The sequence below is a fragment of the Alexandromys fortis genome, unplaced genomic scaffold (assembly GCF_014885135.2).
Source record: "Alexandromys fortis isolate MF-2015 unplaced genomic scaffold, M_Fortis_MF-2015_v1.1 scaffold_129, whole genome shotgun sequence".
NCBI classification, from domain to species: Eukaryota; Metazoa; Chordata; class Mammalia; order Rodentia; family Cricetidae; genus Alexandromys; species Alexandromys fortis.
The window spans coordinates 5107605-5125038 of record NW_026068022.1 but is presented as its reverse complement, the minus strand read 5'-3'; positions in this window follow the sequence as shown (position 1 = coordinate 5125038).

Below are 17434 nucleotides of genomic sequence, written 5' to 3'. Positions count from 1 at the left end.
TTTCTCTGTAGTTATGAAGCCTGTCCTGGAACTAGCTCTTGTAGAGAAGACTGGCCTCAAACTCACAGAGATCCACCTGCCTCTGCCTCCCAAGTGCTGGGATTAAAGGCGTGCGCCACCACCACACAGCTGTAATTTTTTTTATAAATCTGGGTGCCAGGGTAAAATCTGAGTTCAAGGCGAAAGTTGGGAGTCATGACATCCCATTTGTAGGTACAAGTTTTTCTTAACTTCGTGGAGTGTCTGACTTTCAGGAGCATCTTCTTTGGAAAGTACTTCCCATCTCTCACTTTAAGAAAAGCTGGCATTTGTATCTTTGTGGCTTCATCACAGGCAGATGGAGATTGGTTCTAAACTGACCTGCTGGGCCTGGCTATGAGGCTTTCAGAAGTGAAATCTTGATTAACAGTAAATGTTAATTGAAACAGTAAATTATTAATGTGCTTTTTCATAAATGATAAATGCTGCTGTCAGCTTCTTTACCCTGGTGACATCATAAAACTTTCCACAAAATTACTGGGTTTGTCCAAGGGAAACAGAAAGAGATGGCTGCATTTGATGGTGTTTGTGTGATCTCCTTATGTTCTGTGCCCAAACCTGACTGAGGATTGCACTATCTTTTCTTCTAGAATCCTGTAACACTCAGACAACCTAGAAAATCATCTTTCCCATAGATGCAGAACATTTCAGGCCATCTCATCCAGTATCCTCACTTCAGTTTGCATCAGTAGCTGATGACTCCCAACTTTCACCTCAAACTCAGATTTTACCCTGAACCTCAGATTAATAAAGACAATTAGTTTACTGGGAAATTGTATTTGATACCATGGAGCCTCAGATTCATTCCTGTTCATGCTTGTCAAGTACCTGCCGTATGTCCCAGCATCATTCAATTCAGGTAGGCACTAAGACAATAATAGCAGGAGAATAGAATCCTTTCTGGTTGAGGATGTAAGCTGAGTTAGTTGACTGCTTGAAACATGCACAAAGCCTCAGGTTCTATATACAGCATCCCATAAAAAAAAACTGGCCATGGTTGTGGCCCTACAATCCCATTATCTGCCTATAATCCCAGAATTCAGGCAGCAAAGGCAGGAGAATCAGAAATTTAATATCATCCTCAGCCACACAATGGCTTCGATGCCACCCAGGGCTCCATCAGACACTGCCTCAAATTGAAGTTTCTAGAATGACTGAAGGAGGAATGCAATGTATAGGAGTTGATCAAAATTTTGCTGCTTTAATCATAATAACTAAGAAAAATTATAATTCTATCATGACCATCTCACTCTTACCCATGATTATACATTTAACCCATGTGAATTACTGGATTCATACCTGAAGACAAAAATAATTGTATGAGGAGATAATTATAAGATGAAATAACCAAATCCTCTAACTGAAATACTGGGCTTTTAGGCCCAACCAATGACAGCTTAACGTACATAAGAAAACCATATTAGGCACAGCAGATAGGAGAATATTAAAGACCTGGACTGCTCAGAAGAACTGTATAGAAGAGATATGGTAGGCACTCAATTATGAAGAACAGAGAGTTCATGAAATGCAGAGAAAACTAGATTCCACTCAAAATAGGAAGAAAGAGTGGGCATTACAAAAGAAAAGTGACGGGTCAAGCATGGAGGTAGACATGGGGCTGACCAGGGGAATTGGTTCTTTAGAGCAAGTATAAGCAGCAACTGTTTGGCAAGGGTAGTGTGGACTTTATAGTTAGTATTCTTGATGTCAGAGGGAGGGTTTGTATTCAAGTCTGTTGTATGGAAGTGGGAGATGGAAGAACACATTTTAGAAATGCTTACTAATGACATTCAGTTGGGGAGAACCAGGAGCACGCACCAGTATTCTGCCCAGGAACAATGGTTTTCCTCTTGGATCCAGAAACTATACTCCATAAGGATGATCTGAACTTTTCTTGAGCTACTGTCATCAAATAGGATTTAGGAAAATCCCCAAATATGTAGCTCTGGGGTTTGGGTATAAATAAGAATAGAATGTGGTTTGTTGGCACGATTCTCATTGGAGAAATAGCTGAGTTGGGTAAATAGTTCCCACCCAGACCATAATCCTGCCTTGTAAGGTTTGTGCACATACTGCTCAGGAAGCATGGAGTGCGCCAAGCCAATAACAGGAATAATGCCCTGGAATTTCCTTTGAATTCAGTCATAACTCACATGGGAGATTATAAAGAAACTGCTCATTTTGAAAATATCTTTTGGTACTGACCATCTAAGCATTTGAAATCAGGACAAATCAAATACTGTTGCTCTTTTTTGCCAGCCTCTGATGAAAGAACACATATCAAAATACAGTCTATAAGGCACCTTAGCTAGTGATCCAGACTGTCTCAATCAGCTTCCATTTCTGTCTTTACTAGACCCTTGCTATTTGACAAAGACAGAAAGATCTCAAACTAAGATTCCCTACACTCTTTCAGCTAGGCATTTGAATATAAATTAGGGTCTACCAATTGGATAGACTCACATGTAATTACAAAGGACTGATTATTCTGCTTGTGACTATTTGCCATTAGCAAACATGACCCAGAGAGCAGTGGTTACTCTGCTGCTGCAGCCCCAGGCCTGTTTCCCAGTCCTCTTAGTGTAAAGAGGCCATTTCAGCACAAGTGTGACCAACTGCCCAATTCTGACGTTTTGAACTGAATCACAGCTATGGAGTATGCTCTTGTTCTAAGTTTGTCAGTTCTATAGTATTATAAAAATCCCCATAGGAGGTTCAGTCTAGACACCTTGTGCAGTATTAAATCTCTTTCTGTTTAAAGTATTTAGAGTGGTTTTTATTCTGTACTGAACATTCACAGATGGTATAAAGGGTATATAAACAAAATAAGTGAGAACCTAGTCAAGCTTATAACTAATTCTTGGATGAGTTGAAGAAGTCTCTCTATAGGAAGTGATACTGCTTTGTATCTTTGTTACTGTCTTTTTTGCTGTGGAATGGACTTGGGAACTGAATAGGTAGCTTAGACTAGACTCCATCTTACAGCATTCCTCTTGCTTTGGCCTCCCAAATAATGGGTTACAAGAATGAGCCACCACGTCTGGTAAATGGTAAATGGTATCTTAAAGAATGGGTAGGGACAATGAGAACTACTGAGACCCCAAGAACAATGGCAATGGGTTTTTGATCCTACTGCACCTATTGGTTTTGTGGGAGCCTAGGCAGTTTGGATGCTCACCTTACTAGACCTGGATGGAGGTGGGTGGTCCTTGGACTTCCCACAGGGCAGGGAACCCTGATTGCTCTTTGGGCTGACGAGGGAGGGGGACTTGATTGGGGGAGGGAAAGGGGAGGCTGCGGTGGGGAAGAGACAGAAATCTTTAATTAATTAATAAAGAAATAAATAAATTAAAAAAGAATGGGTAGTAATTATTATTCTGTAGGCTGGCAGGGCAATCTAGGCATTGAAAAGAATTAACACAGAAACACAAGTGTTAGCTGATATCTTCACAGAACACTGAGTTGACAATAGTAATTTTAGGCCAGTTACTAGTATTGTACTTCATATTTCAGATATTTCTTGGTATTTTCCTGTAGAATATCAATTAATTATGACTTATAGTGCTAGTGGGAGAGAGAAGAGAGAGTGTGTGCCTATGTGTGTGTGTCTCATATACAATTAACCCACAGTGTAGGGAATTATCAGGCAGAAGTGTAGTGGGGTGATGGTTTGAATGAGAATGGTCACCATAGGCTCATATATTTGAGTGCTTGGTCCCAAGTTGGAGGAACTATTTGAGAGTAATTAGGGGGTATGGCCTTGTTGCTGGAGGAATGTCACTGGGGTGGGCTTTCAAGTTCCAAAAGTCCATACTATTTCCAGCTAGCACTCTCTACCTCGTGTTTGTTTATGGAAAGTGATGTAAGCTCTCGGTTAGTGCTCCAGCATCACACCTACCTGCCTGATGCCATGCTCCCTGCCATTGTTGCTATGAACTCTGAAACTGTAAGCACCAAATAAACTCTCTCTGTCTGTCTCTTTCTTTCTGTGTGTATGTTGCTTTGTTGTGAGAATAGAAAAGACACAACTTAGAGCCAGTGAGTGGACTATTGCTCTGAGATGCCTGACAATGTTGATCTTTGGAGGAACATAGAAGACTTTGGAACTTTGGACTAGGAAGTGGCTGTTGAATGCTTTAGGGAGCTTAAGGGGCCAACCAACTAGGAGCTTGGAAGATAAGACTGCAGAGCACAATGTGGACAATGGAGGCCCAGCTCAAGAGTTTTCAGGGGGGAACAATATTAACAATCAGGCTAGAGACTATCCTGGTGATATTTTGGCAAAGAATGTGGATGCGTTTGTCCTCATCCTAAAATCTTACCTAAAGCAAAATTGAAAAATAGTGGATTAACTTAGATGGCAGAGGAGCTTTCAAAACAGCTTATTATTGACTATGCTGCTTCCTTATTAGTAACCACTCTTGGGCAAATCTACAATGAAAAAGCCCTAGCAGGACAAAAAGAAATACTAAATGTACAATTGAGCACCAGGAAATTTAATGTTGGAGTCAAGACTTGCTGGAAGAGATAAGGAGAGGCTTGGTTTGAAGTGCAATAAAGGTCAGTCACCTCAGGGCGGGACCCCACCCCACCCAGGAAATTCTGCCATTTCTGAAGGGAAAATGCCTAGTGGGGTGGTTTCTGGTCCTAAAAAGCAACAGCAAATTTAAGTTTATGCAAATATAATTCAAGGAAGTAGCCAAGCTCTGTAACTGGAGGTTTCTCTATCTCCTGCCAGTTCTCAAATAAACACTCTGAGGCTTAATATTAATTACAAACTGTTTGACCAATGGCTCAGACTTCTTACTGGCTGGCTCTAAATATTTAAATTAACTAATTTCTGTTACTCTGTCTATTGCCATGTGGCCCATGACTTGGTAGCAATGCTCTGGCATCTTACTCCTCAAACAGCTGCTGTCTCCCTGATTTCATTTTCTTTTTCCCATTATCTTTGCTTAGGTTTATGGCCTGGCTCTATTCTGCCTGACTATTCACCAAATTGGCTTCTTTATTAACCAGCAGTAATAAAACATACTCACAGCATACAGAAGGGCATACTACGTCAGACTCCACACAAGCAGGCAGCTGAACGTGGCAGGTTAGGTCATAGTGGTTCTGGTTTTAGAGTCATGAAGGGCACAGGATAAAGAGGTTGTGGAATCTTCCTCTGTGGTAAGGAGAACTGCTGAGGTCAGAAAACAAAATCCTTTTTCAGAGCCCCAAAGAGGCCCTTTCATGAAGCTGTGGAAATGAAGCCTAGATTATGTTAGAGACTCTAAGATGTTGGAGATGTGGGGTATCTGCCAAAGAGATAACTGCATACAGATAGTGGAGCCAACCCGAGAGAAGTGTGTTGTGGTCATGAAAGTTGGAGGGTGGAGCTACCTATGTCATTTGACATGAGACATGGAGCTATAGGATTTAGAATTTGCCCTGCTGGATTTGGATCTTACTTTGGTTCAGTATTTTCTCACTATGCCCCCAATCCTTCCTTTTTTAATGGCAATGCATATTCTGTACCATTGTGTGATGGAAGTATGTAATTTGTTTTTTGATTTTAAGTTTACAGTGGGTTACAGGTACAAGATCGTCTTGAGTCTCAGAAAAGACTTTGAACTTTGAGACAGTGTTGAGATTGTTAAAGACTTGGGGCACATATGAAGTTGGACGAAATGCATTTTGCAGTATGATATGTCCACAAGCCTATGAGGGTCAGGAATGTCTGGTTCCCAATTGATAAAAATATTTGAGAATGATTAGGGAGTATGCCACTGGGGGTGGGTCTTCAGATTTCAAAGTCCACACTGTTCCCAGTTATGTATCTCTGCCTTTTATTCATGGATAAGTATATAAACTCTTAGCTACTGCTCTAGTGCCATGCCTGTCTACCTGCTATTGCCATGCTTCCTGCCACCATGATGGTTATGGACTGACCCTAGAAAGCTTTAAGCCCCTAATAAACTCTTTTTTTTCTATAAGTTGCTATGGTCATGGTGATTTCCTGTGCAACAGAAAATCACTATGACAGGTGGCTAGGGTGTGGACTCAGGAATGAGACTGCTGATGTTGCTGAATGAGTCTGCCCATTGGATCTCTGAAAAACCCTTTCATATATGCATAAAGCCTGCAGTAAATATCAGTTATAGTGACTCTATTCTTAGGGTTATACTGCATTGGTCAACAAGTATGTATACTATTCTGTGTCTCCACAATTGCAATAAACTGTATAAATCTGCTTTTGTGCTCCTCTGTGATATTTCTTCCTATTATTAATGTGGTTTTGGGAGCTAGCTTGACTTTTTCTGCCTATGAAAAGATGTTCTAAGACAGTGGTCATAGTGCTGTAAGATTACCAAGAAAAACTTGATGTTGTTCGTTACAATGCAAAGTTTATGATAATACAACACAACAGAAAGCAAATATCAGCTGGAATTGGTGGACATGCCTTGACATTTTAAAGGGAATTAAAGAATATTGTAGACCAAAACTGCTTGACAGAACCTGAGAAGAACTATTGATAGTGACAGAGAAGCTCTGCTAAAAACAACTCATTTTGACAAGCTTCAGTTCTACGCAGTGGGCCTTACTTAGAACAGCAGAATAGGCTCCTATTTAGCTCCTTTGACCTCTTCATGCCTGGGACTTATGCACTGGAATTTTGAGCTGACTGGCACAGTCTCCTTTGTATCATCCACCTGCTACTGTTTTTATGCTCCATGCTTATATTTTCCACTAAACAACTATTCAAAGTTTTTACAACTTTTCCTATTCCCAAATATATATAACAAAGCCCTTCTATCTTGATATTAATCCAATTATGTTATCACATTCTTCTTTGAATACAAAATCTGTTGTATTTGTTATGGGCACTTAGAACTTAAAAAAGGAGGGAAATTCCTTCCAAGGAACACTTTGTGTGGTAGGGAGCAGAACTGACAACAGTGGGTGACACTAATATAAACAAGCACCTAGAGATTCCTGTAGGAAAACAGATCAGGTGCACAGAAGTAGGACATCTTTCAATGGAAAAGTAGTGTGAGCTCTTGGCAGGTGCTTAGAGATGGCAGACGTATAATTTTCTTTTTACAAGTTTTGGTCAGTTATCTATTTTAAAAAGATTTATTAAAATACAATGGATTTTAATATTATGGATATTAGTGAATCCATAGACATGTACATCTAATACCAAATCCAATTTCAAAGGTTTACTCATTATCCCCAAACCTTTTAAGTGGCTCTATTGCAGAAGAACCATTAATTTGTTAATTTTTTTCCTCTCCCAAAGGGAGTGGCGCTATTAGGAGATGTGGCCTTGTTGGAGGAAGTGTGCCACTGTGGGGGGCAGGCTTTGAGGTCTCTTTTCTCAAGCTTCACTCAGTGTGACAGTCAGTTGACTTCCTGTTGCCTCTGGGTCAAGATGTAGGGCTCTCAGCTCCAGTATCACATCTGCCTGCGTGCTGTCATGCTCCCTGACATTATGATGATGGCCTGAACCTCTGCAGGGGGCTACCGCAATGGAATGTTTTTATTTATAAGAGTTGCCATTGTCATAGTCTCTTCACAGTAATAAAATCCTCAACCTAGATATAGGAAGGAGGCTGCTTGTTTGTCCCAGCAGCCCAGAACCAAAATAACCACACAGAAACTGTATTAATTAAATCACTGCTTGGCCCATTAGCTCTAGCTTTTTATTACTAACTCTTACATATTAATTTAACCCATTTTTTTATTATCTGTGTATCACCACGAGGTCATGGCCTACCAGCAGAGTTTCACCACGTCTATCTCTAGCGGCGGCCCCTTGGCATCTCTCTGATTCCGCCTTCCTCCTCCCATGCTATAAGCCAAGCCAGTTCTTTATTCATTAACCAATAAAAGCAATACATAGACAGAAGGTTCTCACACACCACTAAGACATATACATATATGTATATTTCCATATTCTGAATATTTCACATAAATAGTACCATATAATATATGGGATTTTGTCAGTGGCTTCTTACATTTCTGAAGTTTATCCATGCAGTCCTGTAAGTGCTTCATTTCTTGTCAATGCCAAATACTACTCTATTGTATGGATAGACAGTACTTTATTTGTACTGTCTGAATTGTTTCTACTTGGGGCTGTAACAAGTAAAGCTGACCTAAATGTTTTAAGCACAAGCTTTGATGTAGACATAAATTTTCTCTTCTTTTGGGTAAATATCTATAATTTCTAGTACTCCATGTTTAATTGCTTGAGGAACTGCTATGCTTATTCCAAAAGCAGCTACATCATCTTATATTTGCCCAGAAGATGCTTTAGTTTGTAGTTTACTATATTAGTCTTTGTCTGACTTGACTGTGTGAAATGGAATTGGTTATAGAAGAAAGTGTTTTCTTGAATTTCGTATTTCCAGTGTCTAGAGAATACCAACACAGAGAGTGCACCTTACGTTTCAGAACCGAGGAATACCACCACCACCAACAAAACCATGCAGGCAGAAGGAATAGAATTCAAAGGCTCTGACCAAAACAACATTAATTGTATTCTGTGAATCATTACAGACTTAGTAGGCTGAAGCATCATTCTATGTAGAGAATTTCAGGAAAAAAAATAGTCAATTAATCAATAAATATTGATGCCATCTTGTACCAGGAAATGCTTTTTACAATGGAAACAATGTTAAACAATGTTTAACAGTAAACAACGTGAAAATTCTTTGCCCATAAGAAGGATTGAAAATAAAAATTGCTTGTGATAGTAAAACACTCCTGCAATACCATCTAGGACAACAAATTTCCATCTGGGACAGGCAAATTCTGTCTCAAAAATAACTAGAATATAAGATAGAACTATTATAAGGAAATCAAAATTTCATGAATGAAAATATTTGGAAAAAAGTAGATGGTATTATATAATAAAGATAAATTTAGGTAATGATTATGGCCACACCAACACAATTAGAGGCAACAATGACACTTTGAAAGGACTGATTGATATGTGGTAGGTAAGCATTTTACCAACTCATCCTAGCCCTTTTTTGACAGACTTGTGGAGCCCAAGCTGGCCTGGACTGCCCAGGCTGGCCTCAGACTAACAGTGTGTGTCTTCACACCCTACTTCATCACTAGTCAGCAGGTATAAATGAAATCTGGTCCCAAATCCAGTTTTGTTGTATCTCAATTAAAAAATATGTGAACGCTAAATTTGTATTGTCCCCAAATACACCATGTGTATTGGGGAGTGAGAATAAAAATTTACTATTAACATATATGCAATGTATGTTATTTTTCCTTTTTCAGTTGGGTTTCATGTAATATAAACTTAAATAATGAAATGGAAACAGCTCTAGAATGGAAAAAAATATGCCTGAATGGAAAAAAATAGTGCAATAAGCCAGGTATGCTTTGGAGACTGAAGTAAAATGTTTCTTTAGTCCAGGGATTCAGGCCAGCCTGGGAAGCATAAGGTCTTTTCTATAGATAAAGCTCTTGGAAATACCCCTAGTAGCAAAACAAACAAACAAACAGGAAGTACTGTGGGGCAATGGTCTTGTACCCTGTAAAGAGTTGTTACTTGTATTTTAATAAAACACTGATTGGCCAGTAGCTAAAAAGGAAGTATAGATAGGGCAACCAGAACAGGAGAATTTTGGGAAAGACTCAGTCTGCAGTTGTCATCCAGACACAGAGGAAGCAAGATGAGAATTCCTCACTGATAAAAGGTACCAAACCACATGGCTAACACAGACAAGAATTATGGGTTGTGTAAATTATAAGAATTAATAAGGAGCCCGAGCTAATATGGCAACTAGTTTATAATTAATATAGACTTCTGTGTGTTTCTTTGGGACAGAAACCTTTGTCTACAAGAACAAATATCCTGAGACAGAGTAGCTGTAAGTCAATGGAACATCCAATTGAAAGGAGATTGTAAAAGAGAGATTTAAGCCAGTTTCATTGACACATGCCTATAACCCCAGTACTTGAGTTCTGAAGCCAACCTGGTCTACAAAGTCCAGGCCAATCAGGACTACATAGTGAGATCTTTTAAAAATTATGTATTTCCCCTATCCCTCCACACAAATAGATTTGATTGTTGTTATTTTGTTTATTCATAATAATCTGAGCAGTACCTAGGGGTATAGATTTGTAATCCCAGATTCTCAGGAGGCTATGGCAGGAGGATCAAAAGATCAATTCATGTTTTAGCTATATAAGAAGTTCAGGTCAAGCCTGGTGTCTTAGTGAGACCCTGTCTGAAAGTAAGGAAAACAAGTACTGGAATGGAGCAGAGCAGTACACCATTTGCTTGGTGTTTGTGGGACTCTGGGTTCAGTCCCCAGACTACTAAAAAGAAGAAAAGGAGAACTGAAAAAGAAACAGGTGACAGAAGTCCCTGCATTGTACACATAGCAATAATTTCCAGGATCCAGGTATTTTCTGTTATTTAACTTTGTCATCTTTGGGCAGTTTCCTTTCTTCATATGTAGCATATGGGCTAAAAATGGGTTTTACTGGCTTTCCTTTTCAGAAAATACAACAATATAGGTGTATTCCAGTAGACATGATGAGGCTCCTGAGGTTCACTCATAATTGTTTTCTTCAGATTTTTGTGATATTTTGAAATTTATAAACCTAATTAAGTGAATTAAAATTTTAAAATATATGCTTAATATATTTTAAATTTATTATATATATAGTGTGTATATAGTATATATATATAGTGTGTATGTGTGTGTGTGTGTACTTGCATCCATGCCAAAGGGCTTATGTGGCTATAAGGGAGTAACTTGCAGTTGGTTTGTTCTTTTTACCATGTGGAACCTGGGAATAAACTGACATCATTTACTCTATGAGTTGATTGACCCTATGTTGCCACCTTTGCTGCTGATGCTTTTCTTCACTGGCATCAGAACCCAGACTAGGCTTCCAACACAGACTGAAGGTCAGTGGCTCTTCAGGCATCCCCAATAATAGTCATTTGTCTGTGGAGAGTGTATTTTGCTTCTCCATTCTTCTTTTAAAGGACTTTTGGGTTGTTTGTATCTTTTGACTATTTTCAGTGTTGTCTGCTACAAGAATTCATATAAAGACAACATTCATGAGCTTCTGTGTGATATATGTGTGTGTAAATTGCACATGTCCAGAGGACTTTTAGTTTCCTGCTCTGTCTTAAGACAGATTCTTTCATTGAACCTAGGGTAGCAGCCAACAAGCCCAGAGACCCTCTTTCCCCATAGCACAGGGGTTATAGGTACACACTTGGTCACATCTGGTTTTGTTTGTTTGTTATTTTGTTTTTGTGGGGTTTTTTTTACATTCTAAGGTAATGGGGCTTCAAACTTAGGCTCTCCATCTTGCAGAACCATCTCTCCAGCCCCTAATAAATAAGATTTTTTAATCTCTTGTTTTCAGTTATTTCAGAATATATACTTAGGAATAGAATTGCTAAATTACATCATGATTTATGTTTAACTGTATAAGGAATTGTCTGTCTCTAGAGCAACTATACCAATTTACATTTCCACTGGCAGACCAGTATTTAATCTAGTTAATCTACCTCCTACCCAATGTTTATTATTTCCTGTTCCTTTTCATTACTGTAGCTGAGTGAAATGAACATCACATGGCTTTGATTGGGATTTCATGATGACTAGAGAAGTTGAACATCTATTGTGCTTATTGGTTAGTCACAGATCTTCCTTGGGTAGAAAATATATATGTGCATCCTTTGTTCATTTATGATTGGGCTGCATCATGTGTTTTCTTATGCATTCTGGATCCTAGACCTTTATCATCAATTCACCAATTCTTCCCCATTACATGAGTTACCTTTTTTTTACACATAGCTTAGGTTGTACTCAAACTTGATGTGGAGCCAATGATAGTTTTGAATCCTGCTGCCATCACCTTCCAAGAGTTCTGGGGTGACAGGCATGTGCCACTATGACGTGTGTGTGTGTGTGTGTGTGTGTGTGTGTGTGTGTGTGTGAATATCTTAGTATTGAACATAGATTCTTATACATGTGTATTAAGCTGTAATATTGACCTTCAGCTGTAGCCATTCTTACCATCTTGGTGGTAATTTTGGATGCACAAAAAAACTACTTCTGTTTATTTCTTTTATTCTTTTTGCTCTTGGTGCCACAGCTAAGGTGCCACTACCAAAACCAAATTTAAGAAGATTTACCCTTATATTTTCCTCGAAGAGTTTTACTATATTAACTCAAAAAGTCCATTTCAAGTTGTAAATGATGTTAAGCAAAGTCAACTCCATTCTTTACTTGTGGTATCTAGCTTTCCCTGCACTGTCTTTGAAGTGACTGTTCATTCTTCAGTGAGATATCCTTGACATATTTATGAAAAATTAGAGCTGGGTGTGGTAGTTCACATCTTAAAACCCAGCACTTGGGTTGCAGAGTCAAGCTAATTCTTATGAGTTCTAGGTCACCCTGGGATACATAGTGACTTCCAGGCCAGCCATGGCTACACAGTGAGACACCATATTAGTTACTTTTTGTTTCAGTGATGAAACACCATGACTAAGGCAACTTATGAAAGAAAGATTTGGGCTTATAGTTCCAGATGATCTGAGTCCATAATGATGGAGACAGAGGACAGCAAGCAACCAGCATGGAGCCTGGAATAGCAAGCTGAGAACTCACATTTTAAACTGCATACTGAAAGCAGAGAGAGAGAAAGAACACTAAATTTGGCATAAGGCTTTGAAACTTCATAGCCTCCACCAGTGATGTACTTCATGTAGCAAGGTCATACCTCCTAGATCTCCCCATGCAGTGCCATCAACTGGGGTCCCAGTGTGCAAATACATTTCCTGTGGGGGTCATTCTCATTCAAAACAGCTTAGAACTTGTGTCAAAAATATTATTGGTTAGGCTGTTTGATGGCACCCTCCTTCAATGCTAGTACTCAGGGAGCAGATGTAGGCAGACCCCTGTGCATTCAAGGCCAACCTGGCCAGCCTGGCCAGGCTGCATAGGGTAAGCATATCTTTAACAAAAGTTAGCACATAGGCTTTTTTCTGGGGTCTTGTTTCCACTATACTCATCCTCTTGTCAACACCATACTTGATTGGTAGTAAATTTTGAAGTTAGAAATTTGAGTACACTTTGTTTATCTTTTCCAAAATTCCAAAATTGGAAGGGCCATGTGTACTGTATTATTCCACTTACATGATATTCCAAAAGGGAAAACCTGTAGAGACACTGAACAAGTAGTTGTATCCCAAAGATTCAGGGCAGAGGAGTTTTGGCGAATAAAAGCACGGGAGATGTTTTTTTTGGGGGGGTTATTAGACTATTCTATGATTCTATAACATTAGTTTATTAGACCATTTATTAGAATACTGTAATTCTAGAAAAGTAGAGAATCTTAATGTGTGCAAAATTCTAAAAATCAATTAGGATATCAAAGATCCCAGGATAGACCAGACTACACTGAAATAATATTATTAAGTTACAATTGGATTATATAAAACAGACTTGCTGGAGGAAGTGATGAAATGAGAAGAAAAGATGGTAGCATAGGAATTGTGGCATCGTGACAGCAAAGGTGTAAGGCACTATCCTTTGGATGACAGTTTGTTTCCTATGGGGATATGGGCTAAAACTTGGAAACTACTCTGTGTTTGGATTTGAACAATTAAGTAAATGAATGGTGTGTGGTGGGAACCAGGTTTTTCACTGTTGGAACAGGAGGTTACCAGTAAATAAAGGACAGAGCCTGGCTCGATCATTTTGTAATGAGTTAAAGGAACAGCATCAACCCATGTTTAGCTTAATAGCAATACATATTATTTCAAAGGTGCTCATATAGGCCTGTTCATCAGTATGGCTAATGATGATCAATATAGATAGATAGATAGATAGATAGATAGATAGATAGATAGATAGATAGATAGATAGATAGATAGAGATAGATAGATAGATAGATAGACAGATAGACAGATAGACAGATAGATAGATATTGGTATGGAGATACATAGACTGGTCCTTATGCATTCGTTTCCTTACTCTGTCACCATAAGAAACCTAAAAGCCATGATCCCAGTAGCAGCAAGCACACCTAGAGTCAGATCTTACTTTCTATACTGCTCTCCAGTATAAAGGATCCAAGGCCCTCCCCACTACATCTAGGCTGAGCAAGGTATACATCCAAAGAGAATAGGATACCAAAAAGCCAGTACATGCAATAGAGAGAAATCCCAGTGCCACTGCCAGTGGCCCCTCAGTCTGCCCCAGCCATGCAACTGTCAATCACATTCAGAGGGACTAGTTTGGTCCTACACTTGTTCCTTCCCAGTCTGGCTGAAGTTGGTGAGCTCCCATTAGCTCAGGTAAACTCCTTCAGTGGATGAACCCTTCATGGTCTTGACCTCTTTGTTCATACTCTCATTCCTTCTACTCTTCAACTGGACTTTGGGAGCTCAGTCCAGTGCTCTGATGTGGGTCTCTGCCTCTGTCTTCTTTTGTTGTTGGACGAAGGTTCTATGGTGATATTTAAAATAATCATCAGTCTGACTACAGGGCAAGGCCAGTTCTGGAACCCTCTCTTCTATTGCTTAGGGTCTTAGCTGGGGTCATCCTTGTGGATTCCTGAGAGTTTCTCTAGAGCCAGGTTATTTGCTAACCCCATAATGGTTCCCTTAATCAAGATATCTTTTTCCTTGGTCCCATATCTGTCCTTCCTCCATCTCGACTATCCCATTCCCTTAAGTTCTCTTCAACCCTCCCTTTCTCTTCCCCTTCTCCCCTTCCTTCTACTCCCCTTTGCCCCCATGCTACCAATTTTGTCAGGCAATCTTGTCTGTTTCCAGTTTCCAGGTGATCTATATGTTTTTCTTTGGATTCACCTTATTACTTAGCTTCTCTAAGATCATGAACTATAATTTCAATGTCCTTTGTTTATAGCTAGTATCAACTTATGTGTGAGTAAATACCATACTCATCTTTTGGGTCTGGGTTACCTCATGCAGGATAGTGTTTTCTAATTTCATCTATTTGCATGCAATATTCAAGATGTCATTTTTTTTTTACCACTGAGTAGTACTCTAATGTGTAAATGTGCCACACTTTCTTTATCCATCAGTTGAGGGGCACCTAGGTTGTTTCCAGGTTCTGGATATTACAAATAGTGCTGCTATGAACATAGCTGAACAAATATTAAAAGCTTCTTTTTTTAAAAAAAAATGATGTTTTAACCTGGGCTAGAAATACACAAAGGGGCTTTGAAAATCCAGTAGTGCCAGAAGGGAAATGTGTACACACAGCCCCCTACATTCCCAACACATAATTCAAGTAAAGAGATGTCAACTGAAAGAGTTCCTTGTGGCAAGGGAACCTCTTGAGCCTCAAAGAAAATAGTGCTGGATTATAAGCCAGATACTAAAATAAATACCCATTACTCCATACTTGAGATGACTTCGCATTTCAAGAGTAGGGGTTCACTTAGTGATTAGTTCCAAAGAACACATCATGAAAAAGGGAATGACGAACAACTTCAAGGTGTAGAGGGGCCTGACAAAAACTGCCTCAGTGGAGCAGATCCATCATTAACCACACTGATGAACAGGCAGATATGAGCACCTTTGAAGTAAAATTTTTTATATATTTGTATGTGTGTCTACATCTGTGTGTGTGTGTGTGTGTGTGTGTGTATACATGGAGTTCAAATGGAGACTTGGTTCACTTTTTCTACTGTATGGATTTCAAGGACAAAACCTATGCATTCAGACTTCATGACAAGTTGCTTTACCCATTGAGTTATCTTTCTGGCCAGTACCTTAGGTATAAGAATGCTGCCTTGAAATTGTGGTCTTCCTAATGCCCAATTTAATCATGAAATGCTATCAAATCTCAACTGAGGAAGAACAGCCTGCAAAATACATGACCAGTACTTAAAACTGTCAAGGGTTATCACAGACAAAAAAAAAAAAGCCTGAAAAATTGTTGGTTAGATGTAGCACGAGTTCTTGTTCATAACAGAAAACCTGGAGTCAGATATTAGTGGGTGAAAACTGAGGGATCAGAAAAGCAGAACAGACAGCCACTAGAGAGAACTTTTCGCTCCACTGATGCTCAGACCAAAAGGGTGAGCCTGTCCTCAGACTGCCTCCTCAGACTCCATCCTCTGACTGCTTCAGACTGTTTCAGATTGCATCCTCAGACTGCATCTGAGCTCCTGTCTCCTCCTACCTTACATCCCTCTCTCTACCCAGCCATACCCCTCCTAGTCTCCATCTTCCTAGCGTTGGGATTAAAGGTGTGGGTCTCCTAAGTACTAGGTTTAAAGGTGGCTTCTAGTAATTTAGCTCTGCCCTCTGATCTTTAGGCAAGGTTATTTGTTAAAACATAAACAAAAGATCACTATAGTTTGAGGAACCTAAGAATATCTGACTATTTAATATGGTATTCCAGATGTGTTCCAGAAACTGAATAAAATATGTGAAACCCAGGAAAGTCTGAATTAATTTTGAACTTTAGTTAATAATCTCAAATCCATCTAATTGGAGAAAAGATTAATATTAAAATACAGGGCCAATGAGATGGCTTAGCATGTTGGAGAACTTGCTCGCTGTACAAGCTGACCACCTGAAGTTGAGCACCAGAGCCCAGGGTGGAAGAAAAAAAGATTCCTAAAAGTTGTTCTTTGACTTTCGTATACCCACCATGGCATGAGCACACCCACGCTTATACATCTGTGTCACATACGCAGTGCATACACACAAACACTAATAGTTATACAGTAAAAGTGTTAAAAATTAAAGTGAAAAGGGCCTTTACCTGTCACCAAGACACAGATGCCAACATTATCTCTGTCTCGGAAATCTTTTACCTGTGTGCATTTTAACTGTCTTCAATTGCTTTTTCAGGTTACTTTGAAATATTTTATATTGTTTTCCAAGTCTGGTTCAGCATGGACTTCTGTTCTCACTAGGCAACCACTTCCTTTTCCTATAATTCTTCTCTGAGTTTTCAGCCCTTTAATTTGTTATTTCTTAATAAGGAAATACATTTTAAGAGAAACACTACACAGAAATCCCTGCTGACTTCCTTAATTTTTCAGATCAGTTAATAGAACTTTGAGATGGGTTGCAGAGCACTTCTCTAAGGGAGTCCACCTCTTACTGGGAAGTGTTCCTGCTATCCATTCCATATCATTACCAAATTCTTCATCTGTAGTGGGAGGAAGAGGCCAGTTCCTTTAAACTCACAATAATCTATAGGAAAGGACACCTCTTCTTTACATTGGAAATATGTCATATTGCAAAGATTCTCCCATATGTCATGTTATTCGTTTATTTTTTTTTTTAATTAAAAATTTCTGCTTCCTCCCCGCCTCCCTTTTCCTTCCCTTTCCCCCCTACTCCTCACATCCCACTCCCCTCTCC